This window comes from Neofelis nebulosa, chromosome 4 (genome assembly GCF_028018385.1).
Source record: "Neofelis nebulosa isolate mNeoNeb1 chromosome 4, mNeoNeb1.pri, whole genome shotgun sequence".
Taxonomy (NCBI): Eukaryota; Metazoa; Chordata; class Mammalia; order Carnivora; family Felidae; genus Neofelis; species Neofelis nebulosa.
The window spans coordinates 35160921-35187878 of record NC_080785.1 but is presented as its reverse complement, the minus strand read 5'-3'; the positions used below and the strand labels follow the sequence as shown (position 1 = coordinate 35187878).

Here is a 26958-nt window from a genome sequence, read left to right as displayed (position 1 = left end):
TCTTCAAATCTTACTTTCTTCATAGCAGTCTTTGGATATGATATATCCATAAATCTCCTCTTGACTAAACCTAAAATTATACAGTCGAGCTTGTCTGATTGAGATATAACTATTGAACAAAGTAGGGCCCGGTTCATCAAAAGTTTTGCTTAGGTTTCTGAAGAACTGTCAGCATATTTCAGCTGAGTATTATATAATCCAAAGCTATTTAATGGATAATAATGTAAAATATGATTGTAACATATTCCTTCAGTCACAATCATCTGAATTTGGATAATCCCGGTGGTATGTCTTTCAGGAGAGACCTCCACTTAGAAGACTTTAAAGAGGCATTAATATTATTAAGCAGAGTTTGTTTAATTCAGTAGTGTTCTATCAGTAAAAATGCTTGTACTCCATGTACACTTGTATTTACGCTATAAAGTCTAAGCTTCCCTTATAACTCAATCTAGCCCCATCTATACTTGCACTGATTTGTTTCGTTGATGCTAGCATCTCAGGAAAGTTACTCCATTATACCTTTAAAAGAATTAGAACAAATATCAGCAATAATTGTGGCTTACTTGTGCTGATCTGTTTTTAAGAGCATGTGTATTTGGAGTTTTTGAGCCACAAACGTCAATTGAGAATCACATCCAGAGTCTAACCACCTCATGTTGGCTTCAGAACAACACAAAAGGACCTGCACACACTCAAGTCAACTGGCGACAACATCAATGACTAAAATATGTTAATATGAAACATGGAGATAACTTGAGCCATAATACTTCAAAATATATTTGAACGTCTGTACTCAGAGGTTTAGCATTTACTGATTCTACAAATATTTTTGAGTGCCTACTACAGATCAGATTTTATTCAACTATAATAAGTTCTGGGGATATAATTATGAACAAAAGAGACAATCCAGTCTTCAAAGAGTTCACAGTTTATTAGGAGAGATAGATAACTAAACACATAATTGTAACACAATGTGATAAACTATGTGAAAGTAAATGGTATCACAAAAGCAAGCAGAATGACCCAGACAAAAGGGAAGCAAGTTATTCAAATGAACGTGTGTGCCTGGATACTTATGTAGGTAACAGTGGTGAGCAAAGTGAAACATGGTCTCTCTCCTCATGCGGCTTTTGGACAGGCAAAAGGGACAGATGTTAATCAAACTATCGCACAAATGACTGTAAATTCTCAAGCTCTGTAATAGGAAGGAGAGATACCTAAGACTATGAGCCTGTGGACAGAAATTATTTAGACAGAAGTTAGGGATGGCTTAGAGGAAGGGATGGTAGGACTGAATCTGGAAGATGACAAGGAAGTAACTAGAGCAAGAGTATAGAGTAAGAATTCCGAGAAAGAATTCCAGGGAGATGGAACAGCATGTGCAAAGACTTTGATGGGAGGAAGCAAGATGGGAAAAATGCTTGGGAGGAATTAAAGAACTGGAGCAGAGAGCTGACAGGTGTGGGACAGAAGAGGCCAGCGCAACCAGTCCATGCAATCCTGCAGGTATATAAATGTGTCTTATTCTCTTTATCACAGCAAAGGGGAGAGTAGTAGTTCAGCCAGATGAACTCTAGGGGGTAAAAGGAGAGTGCAGGAAATAAAAAAGGGTGGTTTGAACTAAGATCAGGTGACAAGGGTGAGGTAGTCACATGGAAACAAGTAGCTGGATTTAAGAGATGTTCCAAAATAGATTAAGAAATGACCCCTGAGTTTGTGGCTTAAGTAACTGAATGAATAGTGATGCCCTTCCCAGAGAAGACTGGAGTTTTGGGAGGGACAGAGAATCCTAAGTTTGGCTTTGAACACATTGAGTTTGTGAAGTTTGGAAGATATCCAAGAGGGTATGTGAAGTAGACAGCTAGACAAATGGTTCTGGAACTCAGAAGTCAAGTACGGACCATGGATACAACTAATTTGACATTTACACTTAGATGGTAACTGATGAGATGATTTGTGGAGGATGAACAGAATTAGAAGAGGGCCTAGAACTAACCATGGTGGACTCCCAAGCTCTAATTACACGTGGAGCAATCAATTTTGTATTTTTCCCCTAGGTCCTATTGATTTCTTTCACATATTTTACCAAATGTTCGTTCAAAGTTTGTATGGGTTATATGGGAGTAAATCCTCCTAAATTAAATAATTATTAGTTCTTTATATTTCCAAAGTCATGCATTCAACCCATTGATGTAGATACAGACTTATTTCTTAATCCAATCGCATCACAACTCTCATTATCAGTTCTCAACCTTTTAATCGCAATTTTAAAATCCAAAAAGCTCTGAAAACCAGAAGTAGTTTGTGGTTGTTGCTGTTTTGTTTGCTTTTTTAAGTCTGGTGCAAACCCATTTGGTGACAAAATCTGATCTGAAATAAAGTAAGGCTATTTATAATCTTTCTTTATCTCACTTATAGTAGATATTCATAGGAATTTCTGCAGATATATTAATGGGTTTGAATATGGGATGCAGTCTTGGGCCCCTCTGGGGTTGTCAAGGTATGAGTAGTAATGTACCACATTACCTTTCAATATCTGAAGTACTGAGAATTCTAAAACACACCTAGCCCTAGTTTTCTGGATAATAGATTTTGTACTCTTTTTGTTTATTGAGTGAACATCCTGCAGAAAAGACTATGCTATAGGCTTTGCATAAATTATTTTATTTAATCTTATAACATCATAAATTAAAAATTCAAATAGGCCTGCACTATTATTTTTTAAAACTTCAGCACAATATTTAATTCTATTTTATTTTCTGAAATTATAATGTATCAATAATCAAAATTCAAACTGAGCATATACTATGTCTTGGGGAAGAAATGCGATGAAGAAATGTGCTTTCTGATTCAACAGACAAACTGAATGAATGAAAGATGTGTTTTTCCTTTAATAAGAAGGAATTGTTCAGGTGTAACATTATATTTTTGATATTATTAGACATATTTATATGTAGTGCCTATAGCTGTGTTTAAATGAGTTGATGCTACTCTTGGAAGCTTCAGAAGTTTCTCATACAATTAACTTGCCTTCCGTAAATGTAGAAATATACCAGTTAGTTATTTAGGCTAGATTCATTAAAATGTCTTAAATTTCTTTTTTAAAAAGTTTATATGACTGCATTTAAACTTAAACATTAATATTTAATAAGAGGAATTTTATAAAGCAAAAGACATTTTGCTTCAGAAATCAACAATTGGGCTTAGATGATATTTTATACTTCACAGTTCCTTTCAACTTAAAACAAAGCTCTAATGTAATAGTTAAATGTAATTTTTTTCATCCTCAGCATAGTGACCTTAAATCATTTTCATTATGAAATTGTAAATGTTCTTTCAAGGATTCACAGAATAAAGGAGCAACAAGACTGACTTCTTTAAAAGGTCTTATTTCAAATACCTTGGAAAGTCATCAGTGCATTTATTTTTAATTTTACATGTTCTAAAATAGATTCAAAACCATAAATAAGAATACCTGGGACCAAAATCCAAATCTCCCTATTAATTCTTGTCGTTGCTTGCATCATTCTGTTACAAATGCATTATATTTTTCATCTTTAATATATCTAATGGTTAGATTTGGGATAATATTAATATATCATCAACTTATACAGACCTTGAAGAAGAAAGTCACAGGCCACATAAGGTAGTTGAATTTATAACAAAGAAATTTGCGTATTTTGTGAGATTAAAAAGATCATAAAGGTTTATTCCTGGAAAAAAAATTCTAAACAATTCAAGTGGTTTTATCCTATCTCGGGTTTGAAAACTTTTTATATCCTTTATCTACTTTATGAGTTGATATATGATCATCAATTAATGAAGTCATTTTTATCATAATAAAATGTCATCATTAGAACTGCAGTATTCCAGTCTAACCACTCTCTAAAGAATATGATTGGGGCATTTTAGGTAGTTAAATATTAAAATAATCTAATTGAAAATGAGACTATGAGATTATTCATTTTGATTGACAAACTGCAGAAAATGGCTTTGTTTCATACGTACATTTCTATCACTTAATTTTTACAGTTATTCATATTTCTGGGAAAAAAAGGTAAAATTTGCATTGTCTTTGTTTTACCTAACCAGTAAATATGATGATCTCTGGCTCTTTGTGTTTTAAATGCATCTGTTATTACTTTATCTACATTAATCAAATTTTTCAAGTAATCATGCCTTCATGTAGGAAAGGCCTTCCGGTACATAGGTGTAGATACACCTCTCCTTGTCACAGAAGAACAATGTTTCTTTAGAATCAAAGAAACACACTCCCATCTTAAATTTTTTGGAGTTATAGAAAGCACATAGCCATGAAACATGAATTCATTGAGAAGACTGATCACAGAACCTCATGGACTAATTGAACGCCCCAGAATGCCGAATAATAGTAGTCACTGTCACACATAGAATCAAACATTCCAATGGTTGAAGTAGGGACTTTTGTCCTCATTCCATAGATGAAGAAACTAAAGCTCAAACAGGTTATCGGACTTGGTCACAATCACACAGGCAAAAAAAAAAAAAAAAAAAAAAAAAAAAGTGAACTCTGCTTCTTGTCTTCTGATTGCAAGTAGGGTATTCTTTCAACTACAAGGTATTTATTATCAGTTCACAAGGATAATAAAAATGAACTCCAGCCTCCACTATTAGAAAACAAATTGTGTCCTATATCTGTATACAAGTATCAATCAGCTGATTCTACTCTGGTGGAAAAATCTTTGGAGTTGCTTCCCCATGATTAGTTAACTTTGACTTGGCTCGCTCATGATTTTGTTTTTGTGTTTTGCTTTGCCTGTCTTGTAACCATCACATAGTGCAAGATCTGGGTTCTCTATCCAGTATGGAGCAATGCTGCATTTGATATCTATCATCAGAAAATATTAACTTTAGATGAATGTTTCCTTTTTTTTTTTTTTTTAAAGATTCTTTGTTACGCTTTGGTCTCTAGATCTGTGTATTAAATGTACACAATTCTGAAGAGTCTTAGTCCTTTTTCCCAGGAGAAGATTTAATTTCCTTATATCATGTTTACTGTTACTTAAATGTTTCTTTCCTGAAAACCTCTAACTCCTTTTCATGAGACAGAACAGGTAGATGGAGAGGGAGGAGGTGAGGAAGGCAGAAAATATTATTTTCAGCTTGGCTTATTCTGAATAAAAATCTTGAGTGTTCTAGAATTCTAGTTAGTATTGTAACTTTGGAATATGTGGAAAATATTTACTGTAACTTCAGAGATGAAGATCTAGGATTCTCTTTCCATTGTAATTTGAGCAGACAAACCAACTAAAATAAAACTCTTTCATTGAAATTTAAAAGGAAAAAAGTACATAATTAAAAAATATACTATTTTAGTCTTTTTAAGCTTTTACCAATTATTTTCAATTATTCCATGGCAAATAAAACAATGCTTCCCTCGCCAAAGATGTCCATATCCTAATCCCCAGAACCTATGATATGTAGCCCTACGTTACAAGGGGATTTTGAAAGTGTGATTAAATTAAGGATTAAGGTGCAGCTGAGAGGCTGCGCTGGTCAAGGATGCTCAGGGATAACAGAATGATGGGCAAGAAGTGACTCTCACAGTGTGAGCTGACTGAAATAGGTAGAGTAAAAGCTGCATGGGGAAGGGAACAAAGGCCTAAAGGTGAGAAGATGGAGTAACCAATGGATTAAAAGACTCAGTTACACCAAAGAGAAAGTACAAAGAGTAAGAATGCAAGAAAGCTGGAAGGCTGGGGCCCGAGCTTAGGACACTGGATCATCCTCTGAAATCCCCTAAACAAGGTACTCCAGAATCTGCCCCTGTCAACTTTTATGTTTTCATTTTTTCCTGTCAGTTGCTCACTGCCCCTAAACTGAAGGAAACCAGCCGACACTCCCATAAATGTCCCTCCCTGATCGTTACTACAGGTCACTTGCTTGGTGGTGGCAAAAATTCTACCATAAAGGATTTATTGGTAAAGTATACTGTCTATCAACCATGCTTCCTCTTATCAGTGAGAAATCATTTCCAAAACTGCAACATCAGACATGGTTTTAATTTTCCTCCTTACTGCCTGGAGAAAATCTTACAATGACTAAATGGTGGACATTTGTTCACTTTAAATATGATGTTTCCATGAGACTAAACAAAGTACAGTGATACATTGCATAGCTAATTTGGTTTCTAAGTGTTTCTACCATTTAATAACTTATTATAATTTAATAACTTATTGTCACAGTTTATGGGAGTCTTCCTTGTCATTGAAACTGAATTTTTAAGTACACAGCCACAAGATTATAAGGTAAGCAGACAACTGCCATGGAATCCAAAGACGATAATAAATAGAATGAATAGGACACAGTATACTACATTTATACAGTATTTTACTATCAACAGAGAACTTTCTTACCTACTGAACCCTTTTATGATTTCATATTTCGTCCCTTATGATTCTAATCTCTTATTTCATGCATTTTACTGATGAACTAATGCTCAGAGGGGTCAACCAAGTTATAGAAGCAGCACAGTTAAAAAAAATCAATCTAGATCTGCTTACATTATACTCTCTTCAAAGTTAAAAATTATACTAATAATTATCATAATAATGGTATAAATTCTAGTAAGTATAGTAAGTATTGCTTTGTGTCAGGCACAGAGCTTGGTTTACCTTGTCTCAGGTAATCTTCATAGCAAGCCACTGAGGTGAGCTGCCTAATTCTCTCCATAGGACAAAGTAAAAATAGAGGATAGGTTTAGGAGCTTTGAGGCAAAACAAAAGTTCAAATCCTCACTGGCATCACTACTGAGTCTCTGTTCCTCATAAGAAGTAATTATTAAAGCAAAGCTTTTTGCCTTTCAAATTAACAAATATGCCTTAATTCTTAATACCTAGTGCTGAGGAGGGAACAACACAACAGATACTCACATGAGTTGCTACCAAGGAGGTAAATTTGTGCAATACATTTACATAGCTTAAGGAAATAATCCTAAATGTGTAAAAACTCTGAAGCATCAAGCTGATCATTGAAACATTATTAATAATGATTCTATAATATAGAGAAAATATCAAATTTAAATATATATTCCAATGGTGTCTCTATAGCATGCTTTCAACTCTGAGATTTGATTTAGCTCTCTCTTTTACTCAGATCAAAGGGCTTTATTGCTAAAAACAGTTAATCATAAAATGACTAGAAAGTATTAACTTTGAAAACAAAACTAAAGTAGTTTCCTTTCCCTATATTAATCACAAAATTTTAAAAAAACAGAATGATACATCAGGTGACATACAAGGGAAAATATGACTATTAAGCAAGCTATTTTAAGAAAAGTGCCATGACTTTAATGTCATTACTAATATTGTAGCTCTAACTTCTATCTAATCTTATAATTGAATATATTTAATAGAAGTACATAAGGTAGCAACAAAGTTCTGAACATTTACTAAACATTTCCATTTCCATGGGAAAAGTTAGAATTTTAGGAGGGTTAAAGAGCAGCATGTAAATAAGTCTTTCAAACAATAACAGGATATTTCAAATTCTCAGTGTTAAACACATTAGGATACTCGACCAACATAAAACAGATCATAAAAAAATATGCTTACAGCAGACAATAACCTCAATGCATTCTCCCCATAAAATCCAACATTATGGTATTGGCACAAAAACAGACACATAAACCAATGGAATAGAATAGAAACCCCAGAACTAGACCCACAAAATTATGGCCAACTAATCTGTGACAAAGCAGGAAAGAATATCCAATGGAAAAAAGACAGTCTCTAACAAATGGTGCTGGGAGAACTGGACAGCAACATGCAGAAGGTTGAAACTAGACCACTTTCTCACACCATTCACAAGAATAAACTCAAAATGGATAAAGGACCTGAATGTGAGACAGGAAACCATCAAAACCCTAGAGGAGAAAGCAGGAAAAGACCTCTCTGACCTCAGCCGTAGCAATTTCTTACTTGACACATCCCCAAAGGCAAGGGAATTAAAAGCAAAAATGTACTGGGACCTTATGAAGATAAAAAGCTTCTGCACAGCAAAGGAAACAACCAACAAAACTAAAAGGCAACCAACGGAATGGGAAAAGATATTTGCAAATGACATATCGGACAAAGGGCTAGTATCCAAAATCTATAAAGAGCTCACCAAACTCCACACCCGAAAAACAAATAATCCAGTGAAGAAATGGGCAGAAAACATGAATAGACACTTCTCTAAAGAAGACATCCAGATAGCCAACAGGCACATGAAAAGATGCTCAACGTCGCTCCTCATCAGGGAAATAAATACAAATCAAAACAACACTCAGATATCACCTCATGCCAGTCAGAGTGGCCAAAATGAACAAATCAGGAGACTATAGATGCTGGCAAGGATGTGGAGAAACGGGAACCCTCTTGCACTGTTGGTGGGAATGCAAATTGGTGCAGCCACTCTGGAAAACAGTGTGGAGGTTCCTCAGAAAATTAAAAATAGACCTACCCTATGACCCAGCAATAGCACTGCTAGGAATTTACCCAAGGATACAGGAGAACTGATGCATAGGGGCACTTGTACCCCAATGTTTATATCAGCACTCTCAACAATAGCCAAATTATGGGAAGAGCCTAAATGTCCATCAACTGATGAATGCATAAAGAAATTGTGGTTTATATACACAGTGGAGTACTACGTGGCAATTAGAAAGAATGAAATATGGCCCTTTGTAGCAACGTGGATGGAACTGGAGAGTGTGATGCTAAGTGAAATAAGCCATACAGAGAAAGACAGATACCATATGGTTTCACTCTTATGTGGATCCTGAGAGACTTAACAGAAACCCATGGGGGAAGGGAAGGAAAAAAAAAAAAAGAGGTTAGAGTGGGAGAGAGCCAAAACATAAGAGACTGTTAAAAACTGAGAACAAACTGAGGGTTGATGGGGGGTGGGAGGGAGGGGAGGGTGGGTGATGGGTATTGAGGAGGGCACCTTTTGGGATGAGCACTGGGTGTTGTATGGAAACCAATTTGACAATAAATTTCATATATAAAAAAAAACAGAACAAACTGAAGGTTGATGGGGGGTGGGAGGGAGGGGAGGGTTGGTGATGGGTATTGAGGAGGGCACCTTTTGGGATGAGCACTGGGTGTTGTATGGAAACCAATTTGACAATAAATTTCATATATAAAAAAAAACTGAGAACAAACTAAGGGTTGATGGGGGGTGGGAGGGAGGGGAGGGTTGGTGATGGGTATTAAGAAGGGCACCTTTTGGGATGAGCACTGGGTGTTGTATGGAAGCCAATTTGACAATAAACTTCATATATTGCAAAAAAAATCCAACATTATCATGTGAGAATAAATTATTCTTTCTATCCTTACGGTATTGTCTTGCCCAAACCTGGGAGCTCATTTCAAAGTAAATTTCTAAAAGTAACACAAGCATAGATGTATAAAGGGGCTTGCTTTCAAAAAGCAGCTCAAATAATAATGTCGACCAGATTCTCTTGCATCTCATCAAGGGTTTTGTTTGGTGTTTTATTTTGATTTTTTTCTTTCTCTTATAATTCTTCTTAGAACAACTACCATCAGTGGCAAGGTCAATGTGGTCTTACCACAAGTCACTAATGACTGAATTGGTATCCTGATATCTGAGAAGTCATTTGCTGTCACATATCTATCACTAACCCTTCAGAAGAGTAAGAGTACAATGTCTTATTAAGACTTGGCCAAGTTAGGGTAGAATTTCAATCTTATTGAACTCTATATGTGCATAGGGAAAAAATGGGATTGTTTTGTAGCCTATAAATATATTGCCAGCTCTAGTAAGCGACAAGACATCTCACTCTAGAAAGTCAAATGCTGCAATGTGTCACTTTCAAACTTCTCTCACTGGTCCCAGGAAAATAGGTACATATTTCAAATAAAGTTATTTAAAGTAGATTCTGGTATACAGACACCCACGTCCTCCAAAGTTAAATTTCCCAGTTAGACTGTCTCCAGTCAATCTGACCACTTCAACCTGACAGGCAAGCCAGTCAAATAAGCAGTCACAGTGGGCCAAAAATCTGTCAAAATGGTTTGCTTAACTGGTGATGACTTTCTGACTGACTTGAGCAGTCACGTTAATCAAAACAGTCAAACCAGATTTCCCATGTATACATAGTCTTAGCTCTTCCTGTGTTAGTAGGTGTGCCTTGTTTATATATTTTAAAGGAGTTTTATTAAGTTACACTGTTTAATAGAAACAAGTCAAAAATGTGACTAGCTAGTTTGACAATTAGGGCTCTCTTCAGAGTTGGTCCTCTGCTTCAGTACCAGGGAGAAAAGCCTCGTTGGGCCTGCCTGATAGCTACAGTAGATAGATATCAGGGTAGGGGTATCTGATATCTATAGTAGGGGACAGGGGGAGAGCCAGACAACAGACAAGCATCATGGAAGCTATAAGGACCCATATTCCCAGCTCCTAATATTGTTTGGTTAGAGGACTGACACGTGTCCTGACAAGGGATTAGGCTAGTTACACTTTTTGAGATTAAATGAAAACCCTTAAAAAGAACCCAGTGTAGGGTTAGTGACATAGATGTCACTCTTGACAATGGTTTTCCATTTTAGTGTGAACAGCCATTTCTGTCAGAAGAAGGATAAGCTTTAAGAACCCCCTTAATTAGGGGCGCCTGAATGGCTCAGTCAGTTAAACCCCCAACTCTTGATTTCAGCTCAGGACATGATCTTGTGATTCATGAGATGGAGCCCTATATTGGGGTCTGTGCTGACAGTGAGGAGCCTGCTTGGGATTCTCTCTCTCCCTCACTCTCTTCCCCTCCTCTGCTTACACTCTCTCTCCCTCAAAGTAAATACATAAACATTAAAAATGATAAGAGTCCCCTTAATTAATTTAAAAATGGGGGTGACGGCAATTTAATTTCTCAGCTTGCACAAATGACAACTTTAAATTGCAGGCTGATATTTCAAAAACACTGTTAGAGCAGCAGTTGGGATTGCAGGTTTTGGAATCAGCCCACCTGGCTTCAAACCTAGGCTCTTCACTGACAAGCTGTGCACCTTCTGGCGAGTTAGTTTTTTTCCCAGTATGTAAAATAACCTTATCTATACAATGGGCACATTACTACTACTCAATTCTCAGGATTGTCCTGATTACCAAATAACAATGGTAGCAAAGCACTTTCAATAGGATAAAGTAAGGAAGACTTGCCATGGACAGGCATCCCACCAGAGGAAGATGGTCCAGCTCAAGCTCACCATAACTGTGAGAACATCTTGCTCAAATAAAGTATTTCTATAGAGTACTAGACTTCTTTTATATTTGCCCCTTATGTTTGTTTTGAGTCTTGCCCAAAATAATAGTTTTATCATTTGATATCTTTATAATTTCTAATAACAACACTAATAAGCATAGGCTGAAGTTTCTAGGTCCTCATTCTATGCTTAACGCCAGCTTAGTCACTTTCTCATTTAATAATCTTGAAACCCAATGAGGTATATTAGGTTTACACATGAAATTGAGTTTCAGTCAAATCACATGATCTGTCTGGCATCAAGCAACTGGTTTTAACAGAGCTGGTTTTAAAACCTAACCATTTTTAAAACCTACACTCATTCTAATACGCCATGTTTCTAAGAGCCTATAATGTAATAAATATCTAATAAAGAATAACATTCTTCTAGCAAAGAAGAGTAGTTGATATTGAAGATTTGGGACTTCCTAAAGAGAAACATTTGTCTATTGGGCTTCTGAAGGTATTACAAGTAAACACTGACCTATCATATTCAGAGCTCATGTTCTTTCAACTTCCTTTATTGCCACTTTGGGTTTCAAAACAATTAAAAAAATGCCTGGAACACAAAATTCATATATTCTAAAGGACTTAGAACTAGACAGGATTTCAAAGACGGTTCAGTCAACAAAAACAAAAGTAGAAGGTCTTGTTAATTGAAGATGGCACCCACTGACTGAAAACTAAGCAGCTGTTGTGACATCAAGACCATTTCATACTGGTTTCCTTGGGTGATTTTTCTGTCATTGATAGAGGTAGTAATCTCAGATTATAACATGCAAAAAAAGCCTAAGGACTCTGAAGGAGCATGAATGAATGATACTTCTGGGAAGAGCCCAGGCTTCTAGCTAAAACTCAACATTGGAGGGTGCAATCCAACATATAGGATTAACATCTCAGGAGACTTGCCCGAGGTCAGTTCATCTCTCTGTGATGCCTTATCCTCTAGATGGAAATAAAAACAGTGAACTCTCTTAAATGTGCCCTATGGTCTGATTAAAGATTGAAAAGGTCTCTAAAAATCCACAGCACTCCCAGGGAAAAATGCTAAATATCATTATAATTATTACACTAAATGCCATAATTTGGTCTCCTCAGATTCCCTTTTTATGTAGATTCCATCACACTCTGACTTTTGACTTTTTGCCTCTCTGACCAAATCTCCAATGACAAAGCAAAGGGAAATGTTGAGGCAATTAGTGGGAAATGGAAGCAATTAATTCCCTTTTTTAGTAGAGACCTGGCCTCTGTGAACCAGTTTAACCAAAAATAATCAATGACCTTTCTCTGACCAAACTGAAGAAAATCTACTTGATATTTGTCACTGGTTATCCATCTACTGCTTCAACATTAATGAGTCTTTTCACTTTGCCCCTTTCTTTTATGAAATAGAGCCATCTATTCTGGTCCCTTGTTACCTCTGCAACTGCTATTTTTGCAAATCGAATACAGTCAAAAACCTCGTTATCCATGTGTAAGCCTGGAAACCATTTTTAGTATAGCTGTGGTTTCTGATTTCCCCAACCTTTCTCCCTTGAACTGTTTCCCCTTCTCTAAAATAAAGATGGGATCTTGTTCAAAATGAATGAACTAGAACAACAAAGATACAATTTAAATTTGAAAGTGACCAAAAAAAAAAAAAAAAAAAAGATTGTATAATTCACCTAGGTCTAAGCACCATCCAGACCTAGAACCAACTCCTTGCCCCATCACTTACTCACTGATTACCTTGGGAAATTTACCTATCTTTCAAAAATCTCACTTTTCTCTAGTGAACAATGGAGATAAGAGCCTCAAGGGTATTGTCAGCCTCAAATGAGGTGATACATGCAAAGTTTTTAGCACCTGATGAGAGCCCAATCAATGTTAGCTATTATCAACTGGAGAAGAGAAGACTTCATGCAACAGAGCTGCATTTGATATTCATTCAAACTCTTCCAAGATGACTGCTACTCAAGCAGAAGTAGTTAACAGTCAGTCTCCTTTTTATCCCCAAGTAGAATATGAGTTTGGCTTAGGCATTTATTTTATAAATTCTTTCCTTCTAGCATATTCTAGAATATCTTTGCTTGCTATTTTGTTGCTGTTCATGTGTTTCGTATTTAGAGAAATACATTTTAAGCAACTGGTCAAAAGTTTTGTCATGTATTTCATTGGACATGCTCAGTAAGACTGAATATAGGTGAATTTAGATACTACTAGTACAACCAGTATTTCATTTTGAAACAAATAGAAATGTGAATAAATTGGCAGTACATCGACATGACCTATGAAGAAAGGCAAATTAAAAGTTACCTCCTGAATTACACAAAGAGTTGCTTTGTTCTCTACTTCATTTTGCTCTGAGAGCTCTGTCCTAGGCCTCCTCTGAGGCTGTATTTAGGAGAGGATATCGAAGCAGGGGGGAGGAGAAAGCCAGATATATGATATAGTAGCCCATTTCATGCTCTGAAAATCTGTCAGAAATGTGAGATCAAGGATCTCATAGGGAGAAGGAGAGAGGTCCTCCCTTTGGGCTCTGACCTAGATTTCCAATCTTAGAGTTCCCACATCCAGTCTAAGTTTGATATCCCAGGCATGAATTCAGAACTACTTTTCAGGCACAGGAGACCTAAACTTTAACACCACCAGACCCCCATCCTTCACACTCAGTCCCAGCCCTAGCCTTTTACTCTCCACACCAGATATTAATTCAACTCAGAATATTCAGCAAACACACACACACACACACACACACACACACACACTTATTCAAAGTCACATGGCAAGTTAGTAGCAAGCTAAAAATGCTAAACTTCTGACTTCCCATTTCAGTGTGTTCTCTCAGCACTAAACCAAGCAACCACAAAGAAATCACTGAATCACTTGCAAATATTTGCTTGGCCCACTAGTTTGGGAGCTAACCCATGTTCATTTTCAGTGGTTATTTCTACAGTGGAAAATGACATCGTCCACCACCTTTGATTTTCTTATGAAGTAGGTTCTATCATATTTTTAGCAAAGCACTTGCCTTCTGTTCTTGCCAGAGGTACAACCGCTTTGCAAAGTATTACCCAGAGGCACACACTTGTCCTTGTTCTCTTAAAGCAGTTACAGGAGTGCTCTATAAACAAAATCTAAAACTAATGGCTCTAGTCTTTCATCCCCCCAAACTGTGTTCCAAATGGCCAGAGATATCCAGCTAAAACACAATTAGATCAAGCTACTCCTCTTGTTAAAATCCTAAAACCTTAAAAGCATAGTTATGGTCTGCCCCCATCTTAACTCTCCAGCCCTACTTTATGTTATTCCCCACAATGATCGCAAGCTCTAATCAAAGACCCCTGAATGTGCCATGCTTTTCACAACTCTGCACATGCTAGTCTTTGGTCTGATGCTTTTCTCCTATCCTTTGCCTGCCTAAAGAATAGCTAATTATTTTTCAAGGGTTCTTTGAACCCTTCCCAAACCCCCAGACTCATAGGGAATTGATATATACTTTTATAACTTGCCAGTGTGTTTAATTGTTGAAATGCCTCACCTGCTCATTGGCAGGTATGCTATCTTTGGCATCTTAGCATCCTTAAAACTTAGTGCTACACCTGGTACACTCCTCTACTTATATACCTTCAACTTACCCAACTTGCATAGATATTAACTAAGTCATTGCTCAAGACAAAACTACACATTTTCTACCTTCTCCAGAAGGTGTCATCAGTCACCTCACTGGGAAGACTCACCACTGGTTTGTTCCTACCCTAAGAGTGGATACGCTCAGAGTTTTCCAAACACTATATCCCTACATGTCCACAATAAATGTTCAAAAGGTCACTAAGACAAAAAAAAAAAAAAAAAAAACACGGTTGTTTGCAATAAAAACAATAGATATTCTACAATTTGGGAGCATAGAGAATGTAAACACGGTAGAATACACTTAGGGGAAATATCTTTAATGGTAGGTATAATTCTGATGGAAAAAGCAAATCATACATCATGTGAAAAGAGCCTTGTACACGTGAAGGACAATCATAAGCTACAGAAGAGAAAAAGTGATTGTCTAAATGGAAACAGAGAAACTTTTGAGAATATGACCAAAAGATCAATGCCTTTCGACCTAAGATTAATTAAGGAGAAACCTAAAAGTTGGCCAGAACTTAAAGTTTGATGGTAAAAATGCTGCTGACAAAATTTCTATTGCAGACCTCAGATTGTTCAGTAGGTTCAAATCCTTTTAAGTCTGCACAGGATCAAAGGGAGCAGACATTATAAACATCTTAGCTGCTGAGATATTCCTTGCAGACACTAGCTGAGATCATTACCTGCCTATAGACAGATTTTCAAAGTAGTAGGTACTGGTCTAGTTTTGGGGGGGAGTGGGGAAAGATGTTAGATAGAATGAGTTTTTGGCAAAGGGGAGATAAAAGTGAAATATCTGACTGAACAGATAGAGAGTCCTGGCTCAAATTCTTATTTGTATGGAAATACATCTAAGGAAGCTGAGTATCTTTCAGAACTTAATTTGTTAATGTGCATATGAACTTCTGTATTGGGAACATGGTCACAAAATAAGAAATACAGAAAGAAAGGGAGGGATAGAAGGATTCTCTGGCCCAGTAGAAAAACACAGAAAGTGAATCACAATCTGTTTTAGTACGGTGGTGGAGAGTGTTTCAGGAAAGGCAAGAGACGATGTGCAAATACTCTTCCATGGTAACTGTTAGGAATGAACATAAGGGAGCATGGGAATCCTTATTAAAACTAAACCTCTACTTCCTAGATTCCTTTTTTTTTTTTTTTACTTCTTACCTACTCTTTCAAATCTGCAGAGATGAAAAGAAAAACAGCAACCTAATGGATCTTTAAGATCATTAGGCCCAACCTCCTATTATATCCTGAGAGCAATTACAAAATCCGTAGCAAGGGCTTTCTCTCCTTGACCAACCTATTCCTGTAACTGGTCACCTGAGGAAATTCCACAACCTTACTATTTCACTTTTTAATAATACAGACCCCCTCAATTTTTCTGATGTTTAACATAAACCACCTGTAATACATTCTCATACCATTCTTCTTCTTTTTTTTTTTTTTTTGCTAATGAGTAAGCATCCAGACTTCCCATGCTCCAATAAATACAATTTAATGGAATCACATAATTATCTATCCACTAAGCTCTCAAAGTGATGTCTGCCAAATCTTGATATGTCTCCAAACACCTGCACCCCAACCCACAGACTCCTTAACTGGCTGGTAGCTCACAAGAAAATAAGGAATATTTTTATACATTAGTTTCTTGATAAAGAAATAGTCTTTTTCTATAAGACTATTGTTAAGCTCTTCTCTTATGACTGGCTCATGCTTTGGAAGTCACTGGTGGTTCTTAATGCTTTCCTCAGCTCTGTGCCTCACAGACTCTTCCTGATCTTAGTAAACCCGCTCAGCAAAATCTGAGCAGAAACTATAATTTGCACTCTACATTTGTTTTGTTTTATTTTGTTTGCCGAAGAGTGTAAAATTTGCACTGTGCTATTTGTAAACATTATCTTTCAAGATCTGCTATCATTCCACTGCTTAATTCAATATTTTATACTAAAAGAGTTAATTAAACATCTCCTTGAAGAGTATGGCATGTCTAATAAACTTTGGATAATTTTATTTGTATGTTGATTTACAAAGAGTTTAATGATTGCATTTCCACATGTATAATATGATTATTGTTGTATCAGTATCTATCATTATCCCCTTTGAATCATGTTTTATTAATTCATTTGAAACCATTGTGTAAGAATATTTCTTTCAGTTTCTCCTTTCCTTATTTCTCCTTTTCGACTATTCAAACCACTGTTTTCAAAATTGTTCCCTACTTCCACAGTGTCAATTACTACAGTTTCTGAAAACTTCACTTATGCTATATATGTGCATCATATTTAAATGTCTCATAATTATTTTGGTTATCTAGAACTTATAACAAACCTTGTGCCATAGTCATTAAAATTAAGTTGACGCTTAAGAAACATTTTTCAGCTTGTTTCATTTTTGACATCAGCTCCAAGTTTCAGTTCAATAAAATATACTCATGCACTTAACTGTTCTACTGTTTTGTAATAAAACTGAAAAATTTTTAAATAACAATAATAATCAACATCAAAGGAATAAACAACATGGAAATTATATACACTCCACTTGTTTGATAGCTAAAAAAGACTTTTTATTCTCAAAATGGAGATCACAAAGTCGGCATATTCAAGGTAGTTTCTACCAAAAAAAGGTAAAAAGATTTACTATTCATTCAAAAGCGACTTGAAAATGTAAAGCTACACTCAGATTCATCTAAAATAGTAGTAAAGCAAAATGGTCTGAATAATCTTGATAATACACCCCACATTCTGTTTCACTTTGCTTTGTTGACACTGTCTCTGAATAGGGAAGAATTGTGAAGGTTATTTTGGTATCAATGTTAAATAAAGTTTCTAGTAAATAAGTTACTAATAAGCTACCCAAGATGAATTCAAGATTACTTCATGTTTTTTTTCTCAAAATGTCTATTCCCAGTGAAACATTTTAAGACAGTATGGGAATATAATTCACATACACAAATATATAAAAAATAGATGTGTACATATGTGTGTATGTATACAGATGTATAGATAATCCAAGTCTCTACTACAACTCTATTAGTTATTACAATTGAAAACTATTACTATAAAAATTTATTGGTGGATATTTGACATCTCCTACACAAACTTTTCAAATCCAAATCTTTATTTAAAAAAAAAAACAGAATAATTAGTGCTGGAAAAATAACATACACTAAAGTACTTTCTGGTGTTAATTCAGCTATGAACAGAACTCATATTTTCTTACCTTTAAAAGCCGATAACATATATATTGCTAAGATGTAAACAGAAATTAACATTTATTCATAAAATAACTTATAAAATGCAACAAAATGTTAAATCAGTCCAATTTAGTAAATATCCAAGAATATTAAACTGGAAGAGGAAATTGCTTCAGTTATCATGAACAAAAATGGTAATTTCTAAATCTTGATTAAAATAAGACATTAATAAAGTTTCAGATATATTTTACCCAAATTATAGCAAATCACAGTGCAACTACCCTAACATCCTGATATCTAACGATCATGCGAGATGAAACCATAATTATAAGCAAGCCACACATACCAAAGTAAAATAAGTATTGATTAGACTTGTCTTCAGTTTGTTTAAAGTACAGAAAATTAACCTGCCAGTTTAGTTACCTACCAGCAATGATTGGATTCTATCAGTGTTATCACCTCTATAAACAGCACCAAATTATAATCCCTCTTCCCATAACATAAGCACCATGCCAAAAGAGACAACCAAAGTAAATGATCTGATCATGAATAATGAATAGTTAGGGCTGGTTGGAATCCACTTAGTTGAGGAAAGAGAAAAGAGAAGTGGCTCATTAGGGCATTTCCTGAAACTTGGTTGGAATTTCAGTTAAGGAAGAAGAAATGACACAGCAGTTTCAAGTAGGGGGACTTCCTTTCTTTATCTGAAATATGCTACCAATTTGAGAAACAGCACTCCAACAAAAGTACTCCACAGTAATGTGGCCACAGTAAAAGCTCTCCTTGATCCCGTTATTGCCCGGTAATTAACATTTCTTCCCAGAATATACACAAGCAGTACATGGTTGTTATCAAAATGGACTAAGATCCCATATTTATTGCAACATGTAAAGTCTCATATTTAACACGTCTTCAACAAACCAACCTGCACCAATGTTCATATTTTAAAAATTGCAGTTTTGTTTAGAGTATTAATAGATTTTGAGTTTTTGCTTAAGGCAATCAAATGCCCCATATTTCATATAGTCACATTTACCTTACGTATGATTTTGTTCTCAAAATGACTCCAGGATGATTTTCATCTTGTTCAAGAATATTTTATCTTCCTATGTAGATGGAAGATACACAGTTCAGCTTATAAGATTTCTAACAATAATATAATAATTATTATTTTTCATATTCTACTGTGATCTGTAGTTTTAAGCAACAGAAGCACTGGTTACTTATTTACTGCCCTTACAAATGAAACTTTTGAAAAGATTTCACTTTATATATTAGTTATCTGTTTGAGCTGAAAAATCTAAAGATGCAACTTTTTTCCCACACTATAATATGTAAAGAGAAAATCTGCATTTATTATATAACAGTAACACCATTTGCTTACTCTATCTAAATCTATATTTTAAAACAATATATGTAGCAAAGCATTCCCATTAATTACTGAGGTTAAATGCAAAGGTTACTGTGCTTTGAAAATTCATGCAGTTGGGGCGCCTGGGTGGCTCAGTCGGTTAAGCATCCAACTTTGGTTCAGGTCATAATCTGGTGGTCTGTGAATTCGAGCTCCGCATCAGGCTCTGTGCTGACAGCTCAGAGCCTGGAGCCTGCTTCAGATTCTGTGTCTCCGACTCTCTCTGCCCCTCCCCTGCTTGCAATCTGTCTCTCTCTCTCAAAAATAAATAAATATTTAAAAAAAAAGAAAAGTCATGCAATTAAATTGACATTTATGTTTTTCAAGGAGTGGAAGTTATGTGAAAATATCTCAGCACTTTATATGTTGCTTCAAGAATGATAAAATTATTAAGAAAAAAAGTTCTCATTGTCAATAGCAAAGTTTTGAGTCATTTTACATTTTCCAATGATGTTGTCATACATTTAAATCTCCTAAGGTGATAGGAAGGAGTAAATATTTAATTGAGAGTAAAAGTCACTTAGATGAATAGAAGAAATAAAGAAACAAGATTAACAAGAAACACTGTTAAGAAAGAGAAACATTTGGGATTTTAACTCATATTGGAAACTACTTCAGACTGAATTACAGTTTAAAATACATTTTTTTGATTCAGAAGATAAGTTTTGAAGCTGTATTACTATATGGGCATACATGTTGGCTTTGAAAAGTTGTAAATACACACATGGCTACATAGACCTAAAGAAATAGGCATCTATGTGTTTACAGTGCTTATCTCTTAAAGTGGCCCAACAAAATAATTATGATCAAAAAAAATTATTTACCTAGAGTTTCTATACTTAATATAATAAACATATATGTTATTTGGGCTAAAATATAGTTTTAATTTAAAAAAGTAGGTTATACATCAAAACACTTAGGGATAGCATACTACTTATGTAATACTGTATCATAAGAAATACATGTTTGGTCTTCAACCCTGGTTCCCGATTCCTGATCAGGGTGAGAGAAGCATTTTTTTTTTAATTCATACAGTCCCTCTCAACAACATATGGCTTTATGTTAATGAGGTAATTTGCTAGGCCCCTAAACAGCGTCAGGATGGGGGCTGGTTGCCAGAGGAACCAACCATGTGACTAGAAGGTTATCTTTCTAAGTCACAGATTTTATCATTTTATTCTCCTTGTTTATAACAATCAGAAACTTCCTACTGCCTACACTTTGATTCCAAATTCTCTAGAATAGCTTACAAAAGTCTTCACAACCAAATCTGCGTCTGGACTTCAAGCTTTATTAGAAACAGCCTCCTTTCCTTCTGCTTAGAATGTCTTGCTGCAAGACTCTCCTTTTTTCAAAGTCTAGATCATATCTGACCTTTCCTTGAATCTTCCTTGAAAGATAAGGAGCCCCCTCCCAAAAAAGGAAAAAAGAAAGAAAGAAAGATAAGAATTACATGTACTTGTGTGTATGTGTGAACAGATGGAATTTACACATATTTCTAGTTTAAGTGTGAATACCAATATATTTTAATACCAAATAAATTTATAAATTCAATATTAATATTTATCAAAATTCTAGTTACATTCTACTGGGTATTTCTTCTATTATTTACTAAGAATAACAAATGAAAAGCATAGGCAAAATATTTTTAAAATAAAAAATAGTAAGGAAATACTTGAAATATAAGATAATGAACACATTATAAAACTACACTAATCAAAACAGTTTATTTCTGGTATATAATAGAAAACTCAAATCTTCTACATTTTTAGAAATTTAGTATATGTTGAAAATTGTATTTCACATTAGTAGGAAATTGATGCATTTCTCAATGAATACTTTAGGGGTAAGGGACTAACACTGTGTTGAGAGAAAAAGAGGGAAATAAAAGTAGAGAGAGACCCATACCTCTACAACACCAAAAATTCAATTTTAAAATCTTAAAGATTTAAATATAAAAATTTCAAAACATCATTTAGAAAAACATGAGTGATTATTTTATAACCCACAGAGTAATGTGTCAACAAAGAATAATATTGCATATTTGATCACATAAATATTAAAACCTCTCTTAGAAAAGAAGCATTTTTTGTAATTTGACAAAATAAAAACTGGTAAAATGCTTTTTCCCCCCTATAGCTTCAAAGCATATAGTATATAGTTAATTGTCACACTGTGTTACAAATGTTTGATTATTTTTTTTGTCTTCTTACCTGAAAATGTGTGTATTGTTGGATTGGATCATTAGAATTTCTTCTTTTATTATAAGTAATATTCTGTCTTAGTTTATGATGCTGAAAGTTATGTAAAATACATATCTCTGACTTATCCTTGGCAGGGAGTAAGGATCTAGGATAGTTATACTCCCCCAAATCTATCAATCACTGTTTTCAGTCTGCCTCCAAGGAAAATTAATTCCCAGACACATCCTGCCCAAGTTTCACATAAGCAAAGTGGATTCTGTCACAGCGAGGGCACCCCTCTGACAAAATCTCCAGTGCAGGCTGTTGGAAGACAAGCTGTCATTCACTGAAATGGTAAGGGGTATATGGAAGTATAGACAACACCAACAGCATCCGCTCCAACGTTTTAGAACTGGTCCTGTCACACAGCATACAGTCTATATTAAGTACTAAGTTTTAATGTTCTTTACATTAATCTTCCCATCAAAAGTAATACCATATTTATTTATTCATTCATTTGTTAATAAGCTTCTATTGAATGCCTTCAGTTGATCAGGCACTAGGATAAAAAGATACACACTTATGGTTCTTAACCCTCAAAATTACAGTCTAGTAGAATTTGGAAGATAAATTACCCATGGTTTAAAACAGTTAAAAATAGGACGTCTGGGTGGCTCAGGAGGTTGGGCATCCAACTCTTGATTTCGGCTCAGGTCATGATCCCAGGGTCGTGGGATAAAACCCTGCTGAGTGTGGAGCCCTTAGTATTCTCTTTTGCTCTCTGCCCCCTCCCCTTCTTGTGCTCCTACGCTCTCTCTCTTTGAAATAAAATAGCTAAAGACAGAAAAATTAATTTAATGGAGGAGCATTTAAAATGACAAACAAAAATGATGTAAGGAATAAAAGGATTTTTTTTACATCTGATTTTCATAAGAAATAGGATATTTCAATAAGAAATACCATGAAAGTAGAGATTGTTTGGTGTCTAAAGTCAAACACATTTGGGGGCACCAAGGTAATCAATAACAGGTAATATCTAAGTTAAATAATGTTTGCATTAAAAATATTAGCAGATCAGGGGCGCCTGGGGCTCAGTTGGGTAAGCATCTAGCTCTTGATTTTGGCTCAAGTCATGATCTCACATTTGTAGGATCCAGCCCTCCTAGTTCTAGGCTGACAGTGCAAAGCCTGCTTGAGATTCTCAATCTCTCTCTCTCTCTCTCTCTCTCTCTCACACACACACACACACACACACACTGCCCCTCCCCCACTCACACTCTGTGTCTCTCTCAAAATAAATGATTAAACATTCAAATATATTAACAGATCATATAGGGAAAAACTATCTCTTGCCAAATGGCAGCTAACACACTCTTGGAAAAGGACTCGGAAAATAATTCTACAGATAGGTAAAAAGCAGAGTAGAAGATAGTCTATTAGCCCTTTGAAAAAAGAAAAACATTTATATTATTCCATAAAATAAAAAATTTTAATGGAAATTGATTTTACACCTATACACTGGGGATGTTGAAGATATTTATGCCCATAAATATGACTTTTTTCTTACCAACAAGTAGCCTAGTTAAAGACAATCATCACTCTATGGAAATTTTCCAATTTGAAAAACACTGAAGAAACCCAGCTTCTCTCTTAAAAAGGAATCAAATAAATCAAAGGAAAGATATATTTCTCCTAAGAAGTTTGGAAATAAAGCCCAAGATCAATATTACCATAGAAAATAAGCAAACAAAATCAATTGTGAGTATGCAGAACTGAAATTTATATGTCACTCATGAAGAGGAATCATGCTTTTAAAGAGATTAATTTTATAATTAAGTCACTTGGCAAATAATTGGCATTGATTATTTAAAATTCTGATTTCACCTTCAGTTTGCCGAAGTGCAAAAGTCAGAAAGTGAATATTCCATGTTTTTATATCAGAACCCCAGACTTTGCCTGAGTAGCACTTTAACAAACACCAAATATCAAATCTGATCTTGAATTCTGATATCATTTAAGAACTACAGACTAACATTTAGGAGTCAATCCCACTAAAATATGAACGTTGAAACTTATTTTTATTTCTACTCTTTCATTAGCACACTAGCAAGTATAATATTTATAAACTTTTAAAATATAAAATTGAACTTAAGTTTTATTCTATCAAAGTTATTATGTCCTTAACAAAAGGCAACCAGGCACAAGGGCCGTGGAACACCTGTAAAATGTGCATACCATTATACAATTGAAGTATTAGTTCTTTCTTCTAAAATACTCTACATCAGGGCGCCTGGGTGGCTCATTTGGTTGAGCACCTGACTTCAGTTCAGGTCCTGATCTCATGGTCTGTGGGTGTGAGTCCCGCATCGGGCTCCTTGCTGACAGCTCCAAGCCTGGAGCCTGCTTCGGATTCTGTGTCTTCCTCGCTCTCTGCCCCTCCCCCACTCTCTCTCTCTCTCTCTCTCTCTCTCTCTCTCTTTCTCAAAAATAAACATTAAAAATAATTAAACATAATTTAAAAAATACTCTTCATCTACCTCAGTTAACTTTCAGAAATATCAAGTCATTAATCCACTAGTACCAGCAGAAGTGCATGGACTTATCATTGTTGAATGAAAATGGGTAAACTCTATCAAGAGAATCAAATGACTTTTTCAAGTTTTTCTGTCCCCAACAATTCAGTTTTGAAGAATAAGAAGTCTCTAGAAACTTTTAAGGCATTAATATAATTTAATTCTTCTATGAAGCCAAAGGCTTTAAGATTTCCCTAGAGTTTATGTCTGATCTTGATCTTGGCATACACTAGAGTATTCAACAAGAACCAGCCCTTCTGAAAATTATGAAGTAGGCAACACTTGTCTTTAATACGAACTCTCTATGTCCTTTCCCCTTTTGCCGATAGGTGCCGTGATTCCTTATTATGTTGCCCACTTTGCTGCTAAAACTAGTTTTAGAAGACTGTCTAATTAATTCATTACCTACTTTATTCACTAAGGTATAAATGAGTGATAACACTTAAAATATTCTCCTTCCCCAAAGCATTTGCATTTGGAATGTAATGAATTTTAAGGTAAAGAGGGAAGATATATTCAAATTTGTGAAGGAATTATTACAAATAAAATTCCAGAAATCAATAATATCCCATGGAGGCTGTCATCTAATCTGAGCACTGTTAGACTGAACGATGTATTATCCATAAAATAAATAAAAGCATAAAGCTTCTTTCTTTGTAATGTTAGGATGTTCCAAATGAGATGGCATGTCCCATGATTGACATTGCAACTCCCTAGAGATTGGAAAAATGACAAGTTTTTACAGTCTGCCAAAGTCATACAGTTGATCTCTGTCTGACAGGGGAGGATAGGGTATTTTGTTGAAACAAACAATTCCAAAAAGAACCAGAATGTTAAGAACAAAATGCTGTTTAAACTCTACGTGACCAGTGTGGAAAAGTGGAGAGCTCTGTTCCACACAGTTTCTAAAGGATCCTTGATAATGGAGACTCCAATTCCATATAAGCTTCCAATACCACTGAGGCAGGGAAACAAGATGTGGATAGAGGTTCTTAAAGCTTCTGCAAGAAGTGACACTCATCACTTCTGTTTATCATTCACTGACTAAAGCTATCAACGGTTAATTTAAAGGAAATTAACCTGCAATTCTCTCATATGTTGATAAGAGAGAACAGGGATTTTTGCTATTAGGGCGAAAACTGTATCATTCTCCTAATATCCTTTAACATATCAACTTTTCCCAAGGAATAACTCTTTAATGAAGGTTTGTTTTTCCATAATGTCACCTAAGAAACAAATTCAGTCCACCAGTAAAGAGCTGTGAGCTTTATTCTGAGCCATTTCACTATAAATACAAATAAGCAGAGAGAATAGGTACAAGAATAGGAGGGGGAACAGACAGACAGAGTAGTTGAAGATGATAATTCTGATCATCATGATTTGGAGAGATAAGAACTAAAATAAAGACAAACTCTATGTATGAATGTATGTATGTTTGTCAGTATTATGATGTTTGTTCTTTTTTTTTTTAATTTTTTAACATTTATTTATTTTTGAGACAGAGAGAGACAGAGCATGAACGGGGGAGGGGCAGAGAGAGGGCGACACAGAACCTGAAACAGGCTCCAGGGTCTGAGCTGTCAGCACAGAGCCCGATGCGGGGCTCGAACTCACGAACCATGAGATCATGACCTGAGCCGAAGTCAGATGCTTAACCGACTGAGCCACCCAGGCGCCCCTATGATGTTTGTTCTTAAGATCTATGCAAAAAACACCTTCCAGAATCTATCTACAAGGGGGAAATAGTCATCTTTCAGAGAAACATAAAAATATGAGAGAGACATTTCACAAATATATATTTCACTGCAAGTAAACAAAGTTTTCCTGAGGAAACTATAATAATCGTGTTTTTTTTGAGAGAGAGGGAGAGAGAATGTGTACATGTGCATGAGAAGGGAAGAGACAGAGGGAGACAATTAGCTGACTGAGCCCATCCAGGCACCCCAAAACTGTAATAATTGACAATACACTTATGTTTAAAGGAAGAAAATTTGGAAAGGGTAATAAGATCAGAGATTTGGAAGAAGATTTTGTGGAAATATTTTTCTGCGTTTCCATTTTGAGGTATTTTTAAAATTCCTTTAGAGGTTTAAAAAAAAATCCCATTCATACAAAGGACTCATCAATGCACATTTCTTGTTTTAATTTATAATTTTTCACTGACATTTTTAACTATATAAAACTATATTCTGACAAAGTAAAATAAGAAGAAATGGAAGGGGGGAAAGATCTAGATATGAACTGAACGAGAAGAGTAGAATAAAGCAAAGTATAAATGCTCTGTTAGACTTTTATCTCATACTCATGGTAACAAGAAATATCAATGTTATCTAAATTCACTTCGGTCAATAGATACTTCATGTTGTGGGAAAGGAAAGGAAAATGAGGCTCATAAAACTTCAGTAAGGATGTCAACAAATCCCAATAAAATGATTGGTTTGGCAGGACTAGTGGTTTTTTTAATGGATAGTATATTAGGAAATAGCCAACATGATTTGTTCTTATTTCCTAATTAAAAAATAAATATGTATATACATACCTATATGTTTGTTCACATGGGTGCCGAAGAGAGAAGCCAAAACAAATACCCAAATCATCATTTGCAAAGTCCTTTCCCTTAAATTTTTACAAGGACATATAAATCAGAAATTATAAATAGAAAGATTGATATTTTAATCTTATTTTTGTTTTACAATCACATT

General features: G+C 35.1%; 1 protein-coding gene across 4 annotated transcripts in view; it reads right to left on the bottom strand.

The window, feature by feature from the left end:
• TFEC (transcription factor EC) overlaps window positions 1-26958 on the bottom strand; it is a 141438-nt gene that overhangs the window by 58533 nt on the left and 55947 nt on the right. The window contains exon 1 of one of the 4 annotated variants that reach the window (XM_058724525.1): window positions 18517-18650. The exons of the other annotated variants lie outside the window; for them this stretch is intronic. The gene's annotated coding sequence lies outside the window, so the exon portion shown is untranslated. Of the gene's footprint in view, window positions 1-18516; window positions 18651-26958 lie in introns of those variants that run through there. 4 annotated transcript variants of the gene reach the window in all.